At 42.4% G+C, this 18561-nt stretch overlaps 1 non-coding gene across 1 annotated transcript; it reads left to right on the forward strand.

Moving 5' to 3' along the window:
* Window positions 1-16003: 16003 nt before the first annotated feature.
* On the forward strand, window positions 16004-16109 carry LOC145065122 (small nucleolar RNA R71). Its single transcript, XR_013688273.1, has one exon. It is a non-coding gene; the product is annotated as a small nucleolar RNA R71 (small nucleolar RNA).
* The last annotated feature ends 2452 nt before the right edge of the window (window positions 16110-18561 follow it).

The following is an 18561-nucleotide window of genomic DNA, read 5'->3' on the forward strand; positions in this document are numbered from 1 at the left end:
TCATCATGGCCTAAACTCTAGTGCCTTTCACACACAACATCTTCTTTACGATGCCAGGCAACAAGGACACATCTAAAAATACAATTGGAATAACTCCCAATAGTACTCCCTCATCACATCTTTTGGCTCCTAGGTCTACTCTGAACCCTTGCAGTAATGCCATTGCACTTTCACCAACTCAACAACATTGTTCCTCAAGGTTTTCGTCTTTCGGTCAAGAATCATCATCGGTCTCTCAATGTAAATGATGTGCACAAAATATACCTATCAACTTTTAAATTTATATCCTAACAAACTTATACTAACTATGCACTTATAGGCAATGTACCTAGTCAAATTATAGTATAGCTTAGGTAAGTCGGGTGTCGATCACAAGGAACGCTTTTGTCTAATTAATCTATCTACGTCTAAATTAACCTAATTAATAACAAAGAAATGGGATTTATCTAATTTTGCAAGTTTATATAAACTTAATTCTTTAACACAAATTTGATCAGTAAACAAAACACTTCTGTTAGTTCGAATCCACTTTCCCTCAATGGTTTATAAATTAGCTATGACAATTACTGTTGGTTGCCAATTAAGATAGTATTAGCATTTTAGTTCTAAATCTAGTAACGTTAACTAATTCATGTAAATCAAAGTATGTTCACACTTAAGTTAACACATAATCAATTATTTAATAGATTAGAGCTATGTAAGATTGATTAACAAAACATAATTATATTCATAATTTGAGTTCTCTAGCACAGCCTAATTCAGTAATTAATTGCTTAACTAAGATTGGTTTGATCCTAGCTCTAATAATTTTATATTCACTAAATTACCATGCATTCTAATTCATGCAATTTAATGGTCATCAACTAGAAAAAATAAGAAATCAAAGCAATCAAATACTAAACAAACATGCTAGGTTCAATCAATCCAACACGAGTCTTAACCAACAAATAAATCAAAGCTAATGTATTACATCATGAGTTCTAGCTTCATCTAGCTAATAGAAGCAGCTAGATTTAGCTGGACATACTAGCAAATAAACAAACACTAGTCATCTTCAAAATCATAATTAAAGTGTAGCAAATTACTAAGCTAATATGAAATCTTCTTCTCCTTTGGTGTTGAAAGCTAATACCGGACCTCTTTTCCTTCTTGAATTCGTCTCCACAAACTCTTTCAATCAGCCAAAAGTCCCCAAATTCGCAATGATCAAGGATATATATAGTTTTTGATTTTTCCGAAATCATGTCGTGAATAGATATGTCTCGCGACGTGAATATGAGATATACGTGTTGGACAAGGACTCCTCTTCACGATGTTCATCTTCTGGAAGGTTCGGACTCACGTCGTGAATATTATGTGACTCACGACGTGAATATGGCAAATTATGTAAGCTTTCGTCTTGTTTTATTCTCCAAGCCTCCAAAGTTCCATATTCTGTCATATTTAATCCTTTTCTCCGAGAATACTTCTTTTTGGCTGCAAAGAACAATTAAAGCTTATAAGTGCCATTATTCTATGAAAATAACCAAAATATTAATAAAAATGTAAGTAAATATTGCCTAAAAACATGTATAAATATGGCCATATCAAAATACCCTACACTTATTCTTTGCTTGCCCTCAAGAAAATCTAATTATTTTTAATTTCAACCTTCATCACTAGCATCACATAGAACAATCCATTTTAAACTCAGCCATTATGCCAAGACCTCTACGCATGCATTTGTGTCTAAAGTTTTCCTATGGACCCCCCTTAATTCTAAATACTCACAATCCTCATAAACACTCGTCCACTTCTTTTGAACGATGCTTATTTTATGCATCCCTCCGAATCCATCCGCAAAAAACTTTCTAACCTCAAGGTATTTTTGTAAAGCTACTCAAGCGTACATAATCTAGAGAATTACAACTTTAAGATACCACAATATAGAACTCTTGAATTCTTCACTTTCTTTGATATTTGATCACCTTTTTGTGTGTTTTTTCGTATCTTCAACTTTTGATATTTTCGGAATTTTTAATCTTTGATCTTCAAACTTTATACTTTGATTGCTCCAAAAATTCTTCAACTTTCGGTAATTTCTCTCTTTTTTTTACATGTACTCACTTTTTTTCACTCAAAACCTACATGCTTAAGTAGGGGTGCTTAACTTCAACCCTTATTGGTTAAGACATTAGTCTATGTACAATGACTACATAAGCTTTGTTGGATACATTTCAAGCACAGGCTGCTAAACATATTGCATCCCTCAAACTAAGCGAGGTTGTGTTTTTGTCCCATGATTTCACTAGAATAAAGGAGGCCACAAATGCATTATAACGTATATTAGCTAGCTAAACATTTGAGCTCCCATTGGATCAACCCATATAATAGCAGCTATTTAAGTTTAAATTATTATTACTAGATTAGTTACTGAATTTTGAAATTTTACTAGATTTTCTAGCAATTTACTTTTTCTACTCCCTACCCCACACTTATTACATACAATGCCCTCATTGTATGCATGACATAATTTAAAAACAATAAAAGGAAGAAAAAACAAACTCCCCTGGGATAGAAGTGGCAAGATCGAACTCCAATCGTGCGGATGAAATGTGCATCTCGAATATGGACCTCTTCTAAATAGGAACTTGGATCTTGATGTAACACCCTGATTCTCAGTTATGGTTCAATTATAGTTTCTTGGTTTTGGCCCTACTCGACGAGTTGGTTGCCCTACTCGTCAAGTAGCAGCGGGATTGGATCGCAAATTAAGTGACTGACTCGGCGAGTCCACTAGTGGGACTCAGCGAGTAGGAGCTGGCAAGTGAAACCCTAGTTCTCGGGGTTTGTGTCCCTATTTAAAGGAGCCTTAGCATCCCTTGGGCCTATTTACAGTCGTAGAGAGTCCCTGAGAGGTCTGATTCGAGTGTGTGTGCTTTGCTGAGTGTGTGAAGCTTGATTTGAAGATTTTGGAAGGAGAAGGCTTGAAGGAAGAGGAGATGGGAGAAAGTAAGTTGGGGAAATCAGCACTATTCTCAGTTGTCATCTTCCAGAGGTATCCTAAATCACCATCTTTTCTGTGAGTTTCCTTTTTATGAAGTTCTAGGGTTTTCTATGGACCTTAAGGGTTGATAAGTTGAACAATGAGTTGGATCTGAAGTTGTAACTTCAGATCTGAACCCTCTCTAAGCTCTAGCAACATCAAGTCGCAGAATTGATCATGTATGAGGTCCCTCTTGGGCATGAAGCCCCATTAAGAGCTTAGATTTGGCATTTAGAGCCTTAAAATCAATGCATGTACGTAAAGTTTGTGACTTTACGTAATAAGTATGCCATAGAAGCCTAGATCTATGAATTAGAGCCACTGCATGGCTCAGAATAAGTCTGTATGAAAAAAAAGACTGAACGGACTCGGCGAGTCACAAGGATGACTCAGCGAGTCTAATGAAGAAAGTCGTTAACTCGACGAGTTGGATGAACAACTCGGCGAGTCCTATGAAGATCGTCATGAAACTCGGCGAGTTGATGAACAACTTGGTGAGTCGGATGAACTTCACCCAAAGATATGCACACGGATGTACCCGTCGAGTTTCGCTTAGGAAACCCGACGAATGTCTTTAGAGTTCAGTCGAAAAACGAGGGAAACTCGACGAGTCACTCGATGACTCGGCGAGTGCACCGGAAGCCAGGGAAACTCGGCGAGTCAGGTCAACATGGACTGTTGACCTTGACTGTTGACTTTGACCATTGACCCAGGTTAATCTGTTGACTTTTGAGGATAGTTCTAGATGAATCAGAAACTTACGTATACAGCTCGTGATGAATATAGGTGGTGAAGTTCGTGACTGTGACCCGAGGGTTGGAGCTTATTTCTGTGAGTCAACGTTGCAAGGTGAGTTATACTCACTATACTAAGGGGTCTAAGGCACCAAGGCCGGCCCATTTGATATGTTACCTTGAGTTGTGTTAGATGTTGAGTATGACTTAGTGTTGCATGCTAGTGGTTATGCATGTTAGGTAGGTCTATAGGACTACCTGTGATGTTATATGATTATTGCATGCTCGATTCTTATGATCTATGTGTTTGTTACATGGGATGGGTTGAGGATGTACTGCTCCGTGCGGTAGCCAACAAACCCTAGGAGCATTCCAGTTACAGGCTAAGGGAGACTCATACTGTGAGCTCGGGAGCATTCCAGTTACGGGCTAAGGGAGACTCGTATTGTGGGCTCGTGGGTATTGCAGTCTGTAGAGCTGTAGGCCCGTTATGTTTTGTTCTGTTCGGTCATTATGTTATGATATTTCTATATCGTTATGTGGACTGTATGTGTGTTGGTAATTTGGGGGTAACTCACTAAGCTTTCGGGCTTATAGTTTCAATTTATTGTTTCATTAACCTCAGGGGATCGCGCCAAGGCCAAGGCGTGATCGTATAGCTCCTCCTATTATGTTATGTTTCTGGGAAAGACTCTGATAATCAATGTTTTGAAAACAAAGTTGTAATATTTTGATGAACTTGACATGTTTTTAAAATTTTAAATTTGTTTGAAATTTTGGATGTTACAAGTTGGTATCAAAGCCTTGGTTTGAGTGAATTGGAGGAACATTTGTGTGAATCCAATCTCAAATCAAGGAACGATTTCCAAAAATGTTTTTAGAAAATTGGTTTTCAAAATAAATAAGGAGGATGCAGGGTGTACGATCAGCCGGAGCCAGTAAGCAAACCCTAAAATACCATACATTTATTTGATTATGTGATATGTTTGAACACCATGCTAGTACTAGGCTAGTGATCTTCAGGAATTGCATGATAAAATTGCATGATTACGTGGTGCCTGGTAGCCTAGGGTTTCTTTTACATGAAATTGACATCATTACTGTAATGATTTAGTGTGTGCATCACGGTTGTACATAATTAAGACCTTATAGCCTGAGAATGTCTGATTTAGCCTTATGTTCTGTTCTTGTCTGATTGGGGGCTTAGGGTAGAATTGAATATTCAAAAATCTATCGGGTCCAGAGTTATGTATGGCTAGCATGCACTAGTGCTGCAGGGTTGGTGGAAGTTTTGTGAGTGGGTAGGTTGTTAGGGCGTTGTGGTGATACTTGGAACAAATATGGGTAGGTGTGGAAGGTAGTATGGGCCCGTACTACTGAAAGCACAGGACCCATATGCGTGACAAGGAAGTCACAACTCCCAGGGTTTTGTTGGGGGTTGGTCCCTAGTTGTTGGGTATGAAGTTATCTAATACCTTGTGTGGTGTTTCAGAATGGTGATGACCAGGCGCTTTGTGACTGGATACGGGTCAGGATCAGGATCGAGATCAGGAGAGGACGGACAGGGGGAGCTGACAGCACCCGAGACGATCGGCCAAATGAGGCCAGATAAGATGGACGAAAGGATTCGAGCAATCCTGCATGACGAGGTTGTTGCGATGTTCCGGGCCGAATTGACGGAAATGTTCGGGTCAATTAAGACCGCTATGGTGGAGTATTTCAATGAGCGTTACGCAACCCTCGCATAGACAGCCGCCACAGCAGCTGCATCAGCTGTAACTACGGCATGGGGATGAGTTGGTAGGGGTTTTCAGTAGAGGGACTTTGACAACACGAAGCCCCCTACTTTCGATGGGACACAGGATCCCATCAAGGCTAGGAGAAGGATTTCAGATGTGGAGGGGTGTTTCTTCACCTGCTCATGTCCTACTGACCAAAAGGTCAGGTGTTCTCTTAACCTACTTAGGTCCGGAGCCAAGGACTGGTGGAGACTTGCAACTGGGGCTTACACTGATGATCATAGAGCTATTGTGACTTGGGAGCAGTTCAAGGATATGTTTCGCGCTCGTTACATTCCGAGGGTTGAGCGGGAACGTTTGGCACAGGAGTTTCTGAGTCTGAGACAGGATGGAGATTCGGTGATGGAGATCACCCATATGTTCACTCAGAGGGCAATGTTCTGCCCAGAGTTTGCTTCCGAGCAGTCTCAGATGACCCGTTATCTGAGTATGCTCAAGACTGATATCCGACAGTTCGTATCCACCCAACGATGTGATACTCTACTGGAGTTGCAGGAGGCCGTCAGGCGGCGGGAGTTAGAGATTGAGCTGCAGCTAAGAGAGCAGCGGTCGGCCCCGGCACAGTCGCAGCCGGCGCCGAAGCAGCCGAAGACCGTTGATTTGAGGGCAGGGATTCAGCAGAGCCGTCAGTGTGGGAAGTGAGGCAAGGTTCATTCAGGAATATGTCGAGCCAATAGTGGGTGCCACAGGTGTGGCAAGGAGGGGCACTACGCAAAGGTTTGTCGCCAGGCCGCCCCGATATCGAGTATGAAGCTATGTTACCATTGTGATCCGGTTGGTCATCTGAAGGCCAACTACCCGTTACTTGTCGCCAACCCGGTGCAGACTGCAGCGCCAACTACTCTGAGGATTACGGACGGGAGACCAGTTAGGACAGAGCCTCCGAAGGCTCAGGGTCGTGCCTTCCAACTCACGGCGGAGGAGGCTAGAGCGGCGCTAGATGTGGTTGCTGGTACGTTTTTGGTGGATTCTTTGCCTGCTTTGGTCCTATTTGACTCGGGGGCGAGTCGGTCTTTCGTGTCTCAGTCTTTTAGTAGGGAGTTCAGTACGCCTGTGGTCGATTTATAGTGTCCGTTGCGATTGTCTATCGCTAACGAACACGGGGTTTCTACTTCTTCAATTTATCAAGGATGTAACTTGGAGATTTTTGGAGTGTCTTTTCCGATAGACTTGATTCTGATTCCCATGGGGGAGGTGTGCGTGATTGTGGGCATGGATTGGCTCAGTAGGTTCGGTGTTATGATTGATTGCGAGGGTCAACGAGTGGTAGTTCGAACCCCAATTAGGGGAGAACTTGTTATATATGATGAGGGCACCAGAGTAGGCTCAGGTTTTTGCTCAGCTGCCAAGGCTCGGCAGTACATTCAGCATGGGTGTATGAGTTATCTAGCGTACGTGGTAGATACGCGAGTCAGGGACCAGATTTCGGTCTCCGATGTACTAGTGGTCAGGGATTTCGCAAATGTGGTTCCGGAGGAGTTGCCAGGGATGCCTCCGGAGAGGCAGGTTGAGTTCAGGATCGACCTGGTGCCAGGTGCGGCCCCTATCGCTAAGGCGTCGTACCGATTGGCGCCGCCTGAGATGCAGGAACTGTCGTCGCAGCTGCGGGAACTGCTGGGCAAGCAGTTCATTCGACCTAACAGTTCTCCATGGGGAGCGCCGATTCTTTTCATCCGGAAGAAGGACGGTTCACACCGGATGTGCATTGATTACCGGGAGTTAAACAAGCTAACGGTGAAGAACCGTTATCCACTCCCGAGGATAGACGACCTCTTTGATCAGCTACAGGTCGCATCTTGGTTTTCCAAGATCGATTTGAGGTCTGAGTACCACCAGGTCAGGTTCAGGGAGGAGGACTTGGAGAAGACCGCATTCCGAACTCGTTATGGACATTACGAGTTCGTGGTGATGCCGTTTGGGCTCACCAACGTGCCAACAGTGTTTATGGACCTGATGAACCGGGTCTGCAGACCGATGCTCGACCGCTCGGTCATAGTGTTTATAGATGATATCTTGGTGTATTCCAAGACCCGAGAGCAGCATGAGGAGCATCTGCGAGAGCTTTTGGGGGTCCTGATGTGGAAACGGTTGTACGCCAAGTTCTCGAAGTGTGAGTTTTGGTTACGAGAGGTCCAGTTCCTTGGACATCTCGTTAACCAAGAAGGGATTTTGGTCGATCCAGCCAAGATCGAGGCGGTTATGCAGTGGGAGGTTCCGAAATCCCCCTCAGATATTATGAGCTTTTTAGGATAGGAAGGATACTACCGGAGATTCAAACGGGATTTCTCTAAGATTTCAGTACCCCTCACTCATCTCACGAGGAAAGGGGTGGACTTTCGGTGGGGTCCCGAACAGCAGGGAGTGTTTGAGACCCTCCGTCAGCGTCTGTGTGAGGTGCCAGTCCTGACACTCCCGGAGGGAGTTGAGGATTTTGTGGTGTTCTGTGATGCCTCCATCACAGGGTTAGGGGCAGTTCTCATGCAGAGAGGACGAGTGATAGCCTACGCATCGTGGCAGCTAAAACCGCATGAGACTCGATACCCTATGCACGATTTGGAGCTGGGGGCGGTGGTGTTCGCCCTCAAGATATGGAGACATTACCTTTATGGGTTCCACTGTACCATTTACACGGATCACAAGAGCTTGAGACACATCATGGATCAGTCGAACCTAAACATGAGGCAGTGCAGGTGGCTCGATGTAGTCAAGGACTACGATTGCGAGATCCTTTACCACCCTGGTAAAGCGAATGTGGTTGCAGATGCTTTGAGCCGAAAGTCGGCGGAGTCTTCCACTCCCGCAATATGTATGAAAATAGCTGTGGACTCCCCACTTGTGAGATTGATCAGGGATGCCCAGATAGAGGTCGTGCGACCAGAAAATTTGAAGAGGGAAAGGATTAAGGGTGAAAACACCAGGTTTGTGCAGGATAGTCGGGGATTACTGACCAGATATAGTCGGGTTTGTGTTCCGATGTCTGGCGGGATCAGGCAGATGGTTATGGAAGAGGCTCATAAGTCCCACTTCTCCATCCACCTGGGGGCCACCAAGATGTACCAAGATTTGAGTTTGAGCTATTGGTAGCCGGGTATGAAGCGCGAGATCGCTTGGTACGTCGAGAGGTGCTTGACCTGCAGGATGGTCAAGGCCGAACATCAGAGGCCGCACGGCAAGCTTCAGCCCTTGGAGATTCCCATGTGGAAGTGGGAGCAGATCACGATGGACTTTATCACCAAGCTGCCAAAGACGGTGAAGGGGTTTGATGCCATTTGGGTCATCGTGGACCGATTGACCAAGAGTGCCCATTTCTTGGCCATATGGGAGATTTCGTCGACCGAGAAGTTGGCCGAGGTGTACGTTCGCGAGATTGTGTCTCGCCATGGAATTCCCGTTTCCATTGTCTCGGATCGGGATGTCAGGTTTACCTCTCGTTTCTGGCAGAAGTTTCATGAGGAACTGGGCATGCGGTTGCACTTTAGCACAGCTTTCCACCCTCAAACAGACGCCCAGAGCGAGCGGACTATTCAGACCCTCGAGGACATGCTGAGGGCGTGTGCCATCGACTTCGGTAGGAGCTGGGATTCTCACCTACCGCTTGCAGAGTTCACCTACAACAACAGCTATCATTCTAGCCTTGGCGCCCCGCCATTCGAGCTGTTGTACGGGCGGAGATGTCACACCTCGATTTGTTGGGGCGAGGTGGGTCACAGGGTAATGGGCCGGACGGAGGTGGTTTTGCAAACAACCGAGTAGATTCAGCAGATAAGACAGAGGTTGCAGACAGCTCAGAGTCAGCAGAAAAGTTACGCCAACAGACGCCGATCTGAATTGGAATTTCAGACAGGCGACATGGTACTTCAGAAGGTCTCGCCCTGGAAGGGTGTGATCCATTTCAGAAAAAGGGGAAAATTGGTCCCTCGATATATTGGGCCATTCAGGATCATTGCAAGGATTGGCAAGGTGGCTTATAGAGTAGAGCTTCCAGAGGAGCTTAGTCGGATCCACAATACTTTTCATGTATCGAAATTGCGAAAGTGAATTACGGACCAAGAGGCTATGGTATCATTGGATGATGTTCAGATCGACGATCGCCCAAACTATGTGGAAAAGCCTGTGGACATTTTGGAAAGGAAGATGAGGATTCTGCGGAACAAGGAAATACCTTTAGTAAAGGTACAGTGGGAACATCGGAAGGGATCCGAGTGGACATGGGAGCCGGAGGCGGAGATGCGCGAGCATTACCCGACATTGTTTATTCCAGCGGACTTCGAGGACGACATCTAGTTCAAGTGGGGGAGAGTTGTAACGCCCCGATTCTCAGGTATGGTTCAATTATAGTTTCTTGGTGCCCTACTCGTCGAGTAGCATCGGGATTGGATAGCAAATTAAGTGACTGACTCGGCGATTCCACTAGTGGGACTCGGCGAGTAGGAGCTGGAAAGTGACACCCTAATTCGCGGGGTTTGTGTCCCTATTTAAAGGAGCCTTAGCCTCCCTTGGGCCTCTTTACAGTCGTAGAGAGTCCCTGAGAGGTCTGATTCGAGTGTGTGTGCTTTGGTGAGTGTGTGAAGCTTGATTTGAAGATTTTGGAAGGAGAAGGCTTGAAGGAAGAGGAGGTGGGAACAAGTAAGGTGGGGAAAGCAGCACTATTCTCAGCTGTCATCTTCCAGAGGTATCCTAAATCAACATCTTTTCTGTGAGTTTCCTTTTTATGAAGTTCTAGGGTTTTCTATGGACCTTAAGGGTTGATAAGTTGAACAATGACTTGGATCTGAAGTTGTAACTTCAGATCTGAACCCTCTCTAAGCTCTAGCAACATCAAGTCGCAGAATTGATGATGTATGAGGTCCCTCTTGGGCATGAAGCCCCATTAAGAGCTTAGATTTGGCATTTAGAGCCTTAAAAGCAATGCATGTACATAAAGTTTGTGACTTTACATGATAAGTATATCATAGAAGCCTACATCTATGAATTGGAGCCACTGCATGGCTCAGAATAAGTTTGTATGGAAAAAAAGACCGAACGGACTCGGCGAGTCACAAGGATGACTAGGCGAGTCTAATGAAGAAAATCGTTAACTCGACGAGTTGGATGAACAACTCGGCGAGTCCGATGAGTATCTTCATGAAACTTAGCGAGTTGATGAACAACTCGACGAGTCGGATGAACTTCCCCCAAAGATATGCACACGTATGTACCCGTCGAGTTTCGCTTAGGAAACCCAACGAGTGGCTTTAGAGTTCAGTCAAAAAACGAGGGAAACTCGATGACTCGGTGAGTGCACCGGAAGCCAAGCAAACTCGACGAGTAGCCAGGGGAACTTGGCGAGTCAGGTCAACATGGACTATTGACCTTGACTGTTGACTTTGACCATTGACCCAGGTTGACCTGTTGACTTTTGAGGACAGTTCTAGATGAATCAGAAACTTACGTATACAGCTCGTGATGAATATAGGTGGTCAAGTTCGTGACAGTGACCCGAGGGTTGGAGCTTATTTATGTGAGTCGACGTTGCAAGGTGAGTTATCCTCACTATCCTAAGGGGTCTAAGGCACCAAGGCCGGCCCATTTGATATGTTACATTGAGTTGTGTTAGATGCTGAGGATGACTTAGTGTTGCATGCTAGTGGTTATGCCTGTTAGGTAGGTCTATATGACTACCTGTGATGTTATATGATTATTGCATGCTCGATTCTTATGATCTATGTGTTTGTTACATGGGATGGGTTGAGGTTGTACTGCTCCGTACGGTAACCAACAAACCCTAGGAGAATTCTTGTTATGGGCTAAGGGAGACTCGTACTATGGGCTCGGGAGCATTCCAGTTACGGGCTAAGGGAGACTCGTATTGTGGGCTCGTGGGTATTGCAGTCTGTAGAGCTATAGACCCGTTATGTGTTGTTCTGTTCAGTCGTTATGTTATGATATTTCTATATCATTATGTGGACTGTATGTGTGTTGGTATTTTGGGGGTAACTCACTAAGCTTTCGGGCTTACAGTTTCAATTTGTTGTTTCAGGAACCTCAAGGGATCGCGCCAAGGCCAAGGCGTGATCGTATAGCTCCTCCTATTATGTTATGTTTCTGGGAAAGACTCTGATAATCAATGTTTTGAAAACAAAGTTGTAATATTTTGATGAACTTGACATGTTTTTAAAAGTTTATATTTGTTTGAAATTTTGGATGTTATACTTGAACTCGCAAAATACGTAAAGTGCCAACAAAATACGGAATCGAAACTTCAATCTTTTATAAAGGTGGTGCAAATATCTAAAGCGTAAAGACTAATGTGGGAAAGCATACTCCACATTGAATGGTAGAGAAAACGAGCCAAAAGAATCTTTATAATAAACCCAAGAAGAAAAGTGGTGACCCATGTAATATAATGCATCAATGGGCTTCATTTTTGTGGAAAAACATGATTCTTGACGTGAATCCTAAGAACCACAACATGAAGTCGCTAAAACGTGAAATCCGGAAACCAATGAGAACCTGACTCACGACATGAATTTTAGGGATTCACAACGTGAGTACTAGGCATACAGAAAACAATTATGCCTTCACCTTTTGACTTCAAACAAACGTCTTAATGGATTAAGACCTTTCTAATACATGATTTTATGAATCTTCTCTAAGTCCATCCCCTCTCTTGACTCACCCCACGCTTATTAAAAATTATGGGTCTCAACTCTCGACTCTAAACTCTAAACGACTCTTGGCTAGACGTAAACGCTCTCATCTCGACTTTCCTTCCCCGGCAACGGCGCCAAAAACTTGAAGCGTGCAAATAGCTACACCTAATTTTAAATTTATAACCTAACTAACTTAACTAACTAAATGCATCTAGGCAGTGTACCTAGTCGAATTATAGAATAGTTTGAGTAAGTCGGTGGATTGGTGATTTTATGCTGCTTTCCAGCGACACCTCGGAATTAAACACCCCGGATGCAATATTGCTCCAAAACTCACTCCCCGATGCCTCATTCTCATAACCCCGGGCAGCCTCCCTCAAAAACATCACAAACTCGGGAGTCATAGCTTCCTGGGTCTCATACAACCCCATCCTCCAAGAAAACTCAACCAAACTGCATTCTCGGTATTCTCCCCCGAGACGAAAAACCAAGGCTTGCTGGAAGGTAGGATCTTGGACATTCTCATGGAATGCCACCGTCGAAAAGAACTCCACACATAACTCCTTGTACACCCTTTCTTGAATGCGAAACAAATTATGCCACCCTTTGCATGTAAAAGAGAATCCATTCCCCACAAATAACTTTGTAAGAAACGGGGACAACCGATCAACAATGCCGACCACTCTCAACCTTGACCAATTGATTATAGGTGCAACGCAATCTCCCGATTGTACAACCATCTTAACCGGTTGTTGCATCGTGTAAAAACATCCCGTGATAAATTTGTTGGAAAGACGTAAAACGGGTGCAAACTAGCCACCCCTGTTGGAACCTCTCGTCTAGGAGCCATTTCTGCAAAAAGAAACAACAAACAACCAAACAAGAAAAGATCCAACATATTAGAATTAAACTAAAAGTGGTATAGCTACGCCTAGAATTCACGTCGTGAGTTCAATAGCTTCGTTCGACCGGTAACTGTAGAAGAAAAAAATTGAGCCATAAACTTTGGTGGGGTTTACTCCTAGAACAAGTCTAAGTACATTCTAGTAACATGCATCGGCTATAACACGAAATTAGGGGCATAATTTCGTTATTTTGACTAAGAACAAACCCTAGCCCTTTATTCAATAAATAAACTAAAATTAACCATTGAAATTGAGAAGCAATTACCTTAAAAGGGCAGATTACGTAAGCTAAAGTGGATGTTTTAGATGTGTATGGCCAAAATCGGAACAAAGGGGGGACCAGGAACCTCTTCACTTTGTGGGGATGGAGAAATGGGTTTAGGTCAAATGGTTTCTGTCCTTTATCTGTGGTCTTGTAATCTTTTTAAAATTCACGTCATGAATTATAGATATTCACGTCGTGAATCGTCTTGGGTTGTGCGGTTAGGCCATTTAATTAAAAAATAAGTGGGCTGGGACTTGTATTGGGCTAAGAAATAAGGAGTCTGTAAATCCTCCCCGACTCAATTCGTGAATCAGATTCACGTCGTGAATTCTGTCTGAGCATATAATTTCTTAAATATTCCAAATTTTTATTAACTATTTTCTTAATTATTACCACTTAATTTTAGGGACCCCACTCATAGTGATCTATTATGCACAAAATGATTTAGATGATATGATTGGTTTTCCTAAAAATGCAAAAACTAAAAGAAAAAGAAAGGAAAATTCAAAACGAACTTGCGTTGCCTCTCGAGAAGCGCTTTTTTTATGGAGTCGTGAGCTGGACTCTGTGCCTCCTCACGTTGAATCGTCTGACGAGTCCATCACCGCCTAAATCTTCTGTTCTTTCCATCGCATCTTTTAAGCTTGAACCCGTCTAATGTACGCCTTCTTCGAGTTTTCCTTTTTAGCTTTCATGTCATCTACATCAAGCTTTCTTTTGATCCCTTTAGTCTCCAATTTTTCTTCATTCTCCATGCGAACCTTTTCTTCTTTCACCACTGGACTCGTCTCCTTAGAAGTTACCTCATCTTCATCATCATCACTTGATATCTCATCACTTTCCTTACTTACCCAAGAAGTTGGATTTGTGTAGGCAATTGATTCAACTAAAAACGGGACGGATGCTCTTGGTTTTGTTCGTTTAACTTGTTGAATTGTTTTGATTTCTTCTTCCATGAGCTTCTCTAATTCTTCAAGTTCACTCTCTTCATCTATATTGAAAACCTCTTCTTGAACATCACTCCCTTGGAAACCTTCTTCTATTCCAAAAATTTCCTTCTCATCCCCAACTCTCAAAGTGAGCTTGGATTCACGTATGTCAACCAAAGCTCCAACAGTATTAAGTAATGGTCGACCAAGAATAATCGGAACATTAGGATCTTCCTTCATATCTAAAACCGCAAAGTCTATTGGAAAAACAAATTTCCCAATTTTCACAAGAATATTTTCCACAATGCCCCGGGGTTGTGTCACTGAACGGTTTTCCATGTGAATTGTCATTTTAGTAGCCTTCATCTTCTGAATATTAAGCTTTTTGTAAAATAAGAAAGGCATCAAATTTATGCTAGCCCCAGAATCGGCTAAAGCATAAGTTTTCAGATTGTTCCCAAACTCACATGGAAGAGGGAGGCGTCCAGGATCTCCCATCTTCTTTGGTAACTCTCCCAACACTACCCTTGAACATTTCTCACTTAAAACCACCTTTGAATTTTTCTTCAATTGTTGACGAGTATCCATTAAATCTTGTAGCAACTTTGCATACTCGAGAATTTTAGCTAACGTCTCTACAAAAGGAGTATTTATAGGAATACCCTTTATGAGCTTTATGAATTCTAAATGCTCCCTTTCCAGTGGACTAAGATTAGCTCAAGACAGAAATGGTAAATGCGGACGATAAGCCTGAACATTTTCTGAAGTTTTCTGTTCAGACTGATCCTACGTCGTAAGCATATCGGGCTCACATCGTGAATCTGGTATTTCAGTAGAATTTTGATTTTCGATCTTTAACTTCTTCGGTTCTGGTTCGGGCTGCCTTTGCCTTACTTCTAATGCTTCTAGGAACTCAGAGATGGCCTCTTCTTCAGTCTCAATCATCATAACATGGGATTGAACATTCTTTTCGGGAAATTGTGAGGATAATTTGTTGCTCACCAAAGTAGTTAGTTGACCAATTTGGACTTCGAGATTATGGATCAATGCTTGATGATTTCTTAATGAAGCTTGCTGGTCAATCATCATTGTTTGCTATTCTTTCATCATTTTCATGTGTTCCTTTAGCACTGCATCGGTATCATCATGTTTTTTCTCGGAAGTTTCCATAAATTGGGACAAAATGTTTTCCAAATCTACTTTCTTCTCAGCTGGTGGTTGCTCTTTTTGGTAGAAGCCTTGGCCTGTCTACTTATATTTCTCTTCCTTTTGCTTCTTGTATTCATCATATGGCAGTCACTCCTTCTTTAGTTTTCTCCAATCTTCATCATAATTATCCCCACTAGAATAACAAACTTGAGCCTTTTTATACCCATTATCATCTAAGCTGCAATCCTAGGTCAAGTGTGGACCATTACACCTTTCACATCCAAATCGTATAGCATTTATTGTTTGGTCCATTTTTGTCAACCTCCTATCCATTGTATCAAGCATGGCCATCATATCAGCCATGTCTACAGAATTTCCACACCCGCTTCTTTTTACTCCCTCCATTCTTGGATTATGATACTCACGAGAATGCTTTGCAAATTCTTCCACTAACTCCTTAACTTCCCCAGGATTTTTCTTGGTAAGTTATCCTTGGGAATCAAGGAGTTTCCTTGTCATGACATTAACACCATCATAAAAGATTGATACTTCTTGTTGTATATTGAGGTCATTTTGAGGACAATTTCTGAACAATCCCTTATAGCGTTCCCATGCCTCATAGAGTGACTCACCCGGATTTTGCTCAAAATTTGCTATTGACTTTTGAGTTTAGCTATCTTGGAAGGTGGGAAAAATGATCTAAAAATTGTTCGCGTATTTGGGCCTAAGTAGTGATTGCACCGGGTGGTAGTGCCTTTAGCCAATCTTTAGCAACTCCTTTAAAAGTGACTGGCAGCATCCTTAGCAAGACTGTCTATCTTGGAACATTTGGGATATTAAAATAATCCGCTATGTCATTCACTTCACAAAATTCTTTTAAGCATTCTCATGATCTTTTCCAAAAAATGGTACATCCCCAAGTGCAGCAAGGATGTGCCCTTTCAGTTCGAATGGGGCAGTTGTAGGAATTGTAGGTTGTAAAAGGTCGGGACCAGCATCATCTCTAACTTTCTTTTTGTAAGCTCCCATGGACATATCCACAATATCCTCCATTTCTTTATTAGACTTGTCTTCTGTTTCACTTCTATGTAATGCAAATTTGGGCTCAGTATCGTATTCGGTATCCTTTGGGTTTAGATCTTGCTCAAAGCTTTCTATCCTGCTTTTTTCCTTTAATGATGTACTCGACTCTCCTAATTTCTTTCCCGACTTCCTTCCAAAAACTAATTTGAGGTCTTTGAAAGATGACTTTTTTGGTCTTTCAGTTACTCCTTTGTTCTTTTCCGTCTTCTTGTGAAGGGCTAACTCTGGAGCTTCAAGTGGTGGCACCAAAGGTGTCTTGGAACCTCTAGTCATGAACTTCTCCAAAATAAACAAAAATAAAAATATAAAACTGAACTAAGACAGAAAAAAATAAAATAAATAAATAAACTAAATATTACTGCACTCACGTCGTGAGCCTAAGGTTCACGTTGTGAGTTTGGTACTGCAACAAAAATTTTAGCTGAAAATGTAACTTTTTGCACCATGAGTTCTAGCTTCATCTAGCTAATAGAAGCAACTAGATTTAGCTGGACATACTAGCAAATAAACAAACACTAGTCATCTTCAAAATCATAATTAAAGTGTATCAAATTACTAAGTTAATATGAACTCTTTTTCTCCTTTGGTGTTGAAAGCTAATACCAGACCTCTTTTCCTTCTGAAATTCGTCTACAAGAACTCTCTCAATCAGCCAAAAGTCCCCAAAGTCGTAATGAGCAAGGATATATATAGTTTCTAATTTTTCGAACTCACGTCGTGAATAGATATGTCTCGCGACGTGAATATGAGATATACGTGTTGGATAATGAATCCTCTTCGCGATGTCCATCTTCTAGAAGGTTCGGACTTACGTAGTGAATATTATGTGAATCACGACGTGAATATGGAAAATTATGTAAACTTCCTTCTTCTTTTATTCTCCAAGCCTCCAAAGTTCCATGTTTTGTCATTTTTAGTCCTTTTCTCCGAAAATACTTCTTTTTGGCTGCAAAGAACCATTAAAGCTTATAAGTACCATTATTCTATGCAAATAACCAAAATATTAATAAAAATGTAAATAAATATTTCCTAAAAACATGTATAAATATGGCAATATCAGTAATTCAGGCGGTTATCCTCCTAAACATCCTCCAATGGAACCATTGCGGAACCATCTACTAAACACTTCTGTAGTTGAGAGACATAAAGCAAGTTGTAGATCTGACTGAGCTCATCTGTAGGATCCAAGTGGTAAGCAACCCAGCCCACCCAGGCGTAAACCCTGAAAGGACCAATATACCTAGGGCCCAACTTGCCCTTCTTCATAAGCTAGATGACACCTTTCCAAGGCGACACCTTTAGGAGAACCATATCCCCCACCTGGAACTCTAATTCTGATTGGCGTCTATTGGCAAAACTTTTCTGCCAACTCCGTGATGTCTGAAGCCTACTCTGAACCTGTTGGATCAACTCAGTGGTCTTGAGTACCACCTCAGTCCTCTCCATAACCCGCTGACTGACCTCACCCCAATATATTGGGGTCTTATACTTCCTTCTGTAAAGCATCTCGAAAGGAGTCCGATCAATCCTTGCGTGATAACTATTGTTATACGAAAATTCTGCTAACGGAAGATACGTATCACAACTCCCACCAAAGTCCAAAACACACGCCTGCAGCATGTCCTCCACGTTTTGAATAGTCCACTCGCTCTGACCATCGGTTTGCGGATGGAATGTTATGCAGGAATAGAGACGAGTACTAAACTTGTCATGAAACCTCTTGCAAAACCTGGAAGTAAACTGAACATCTCTGTCAGAAACCACTGAAACTGGCACCCCATGACATGTCACAATCTCGTTGATATAAACCTTAGCTAATTTCTCTACAAAAATAATCTCCTTAATCGGGATAAAATACATGCTCTTTTTCAAACAATCCATGATGACCCAAATCAAATCCACTATGCGCACAATTAGGGGTAACTTCATGATGAAATCTTTGGTAATATGTCACACCCCCGAACCGTAGGAACAAACGGCGGAAACGTCCAGGGGCGGGTGACGTCATTCGTAGTATCACAACAGTTGTATCATAACAAG

This window comes from Lactuca serriola, chromosome 7, assembly GCF_051521515.1.
Source record: "Lactuca serriola cultivar US96UC23 chromosome 7, Lser_US96UC23_V15, whole genome shotgun sequence".
In the NCBI taxonomy this organism is placed as follows: Eukaryota; Viridiplantae; Streptophyta; class Magnoliopsida; order Asterales; family Asteraceae; genus Lactuca; species Lactuca serriola.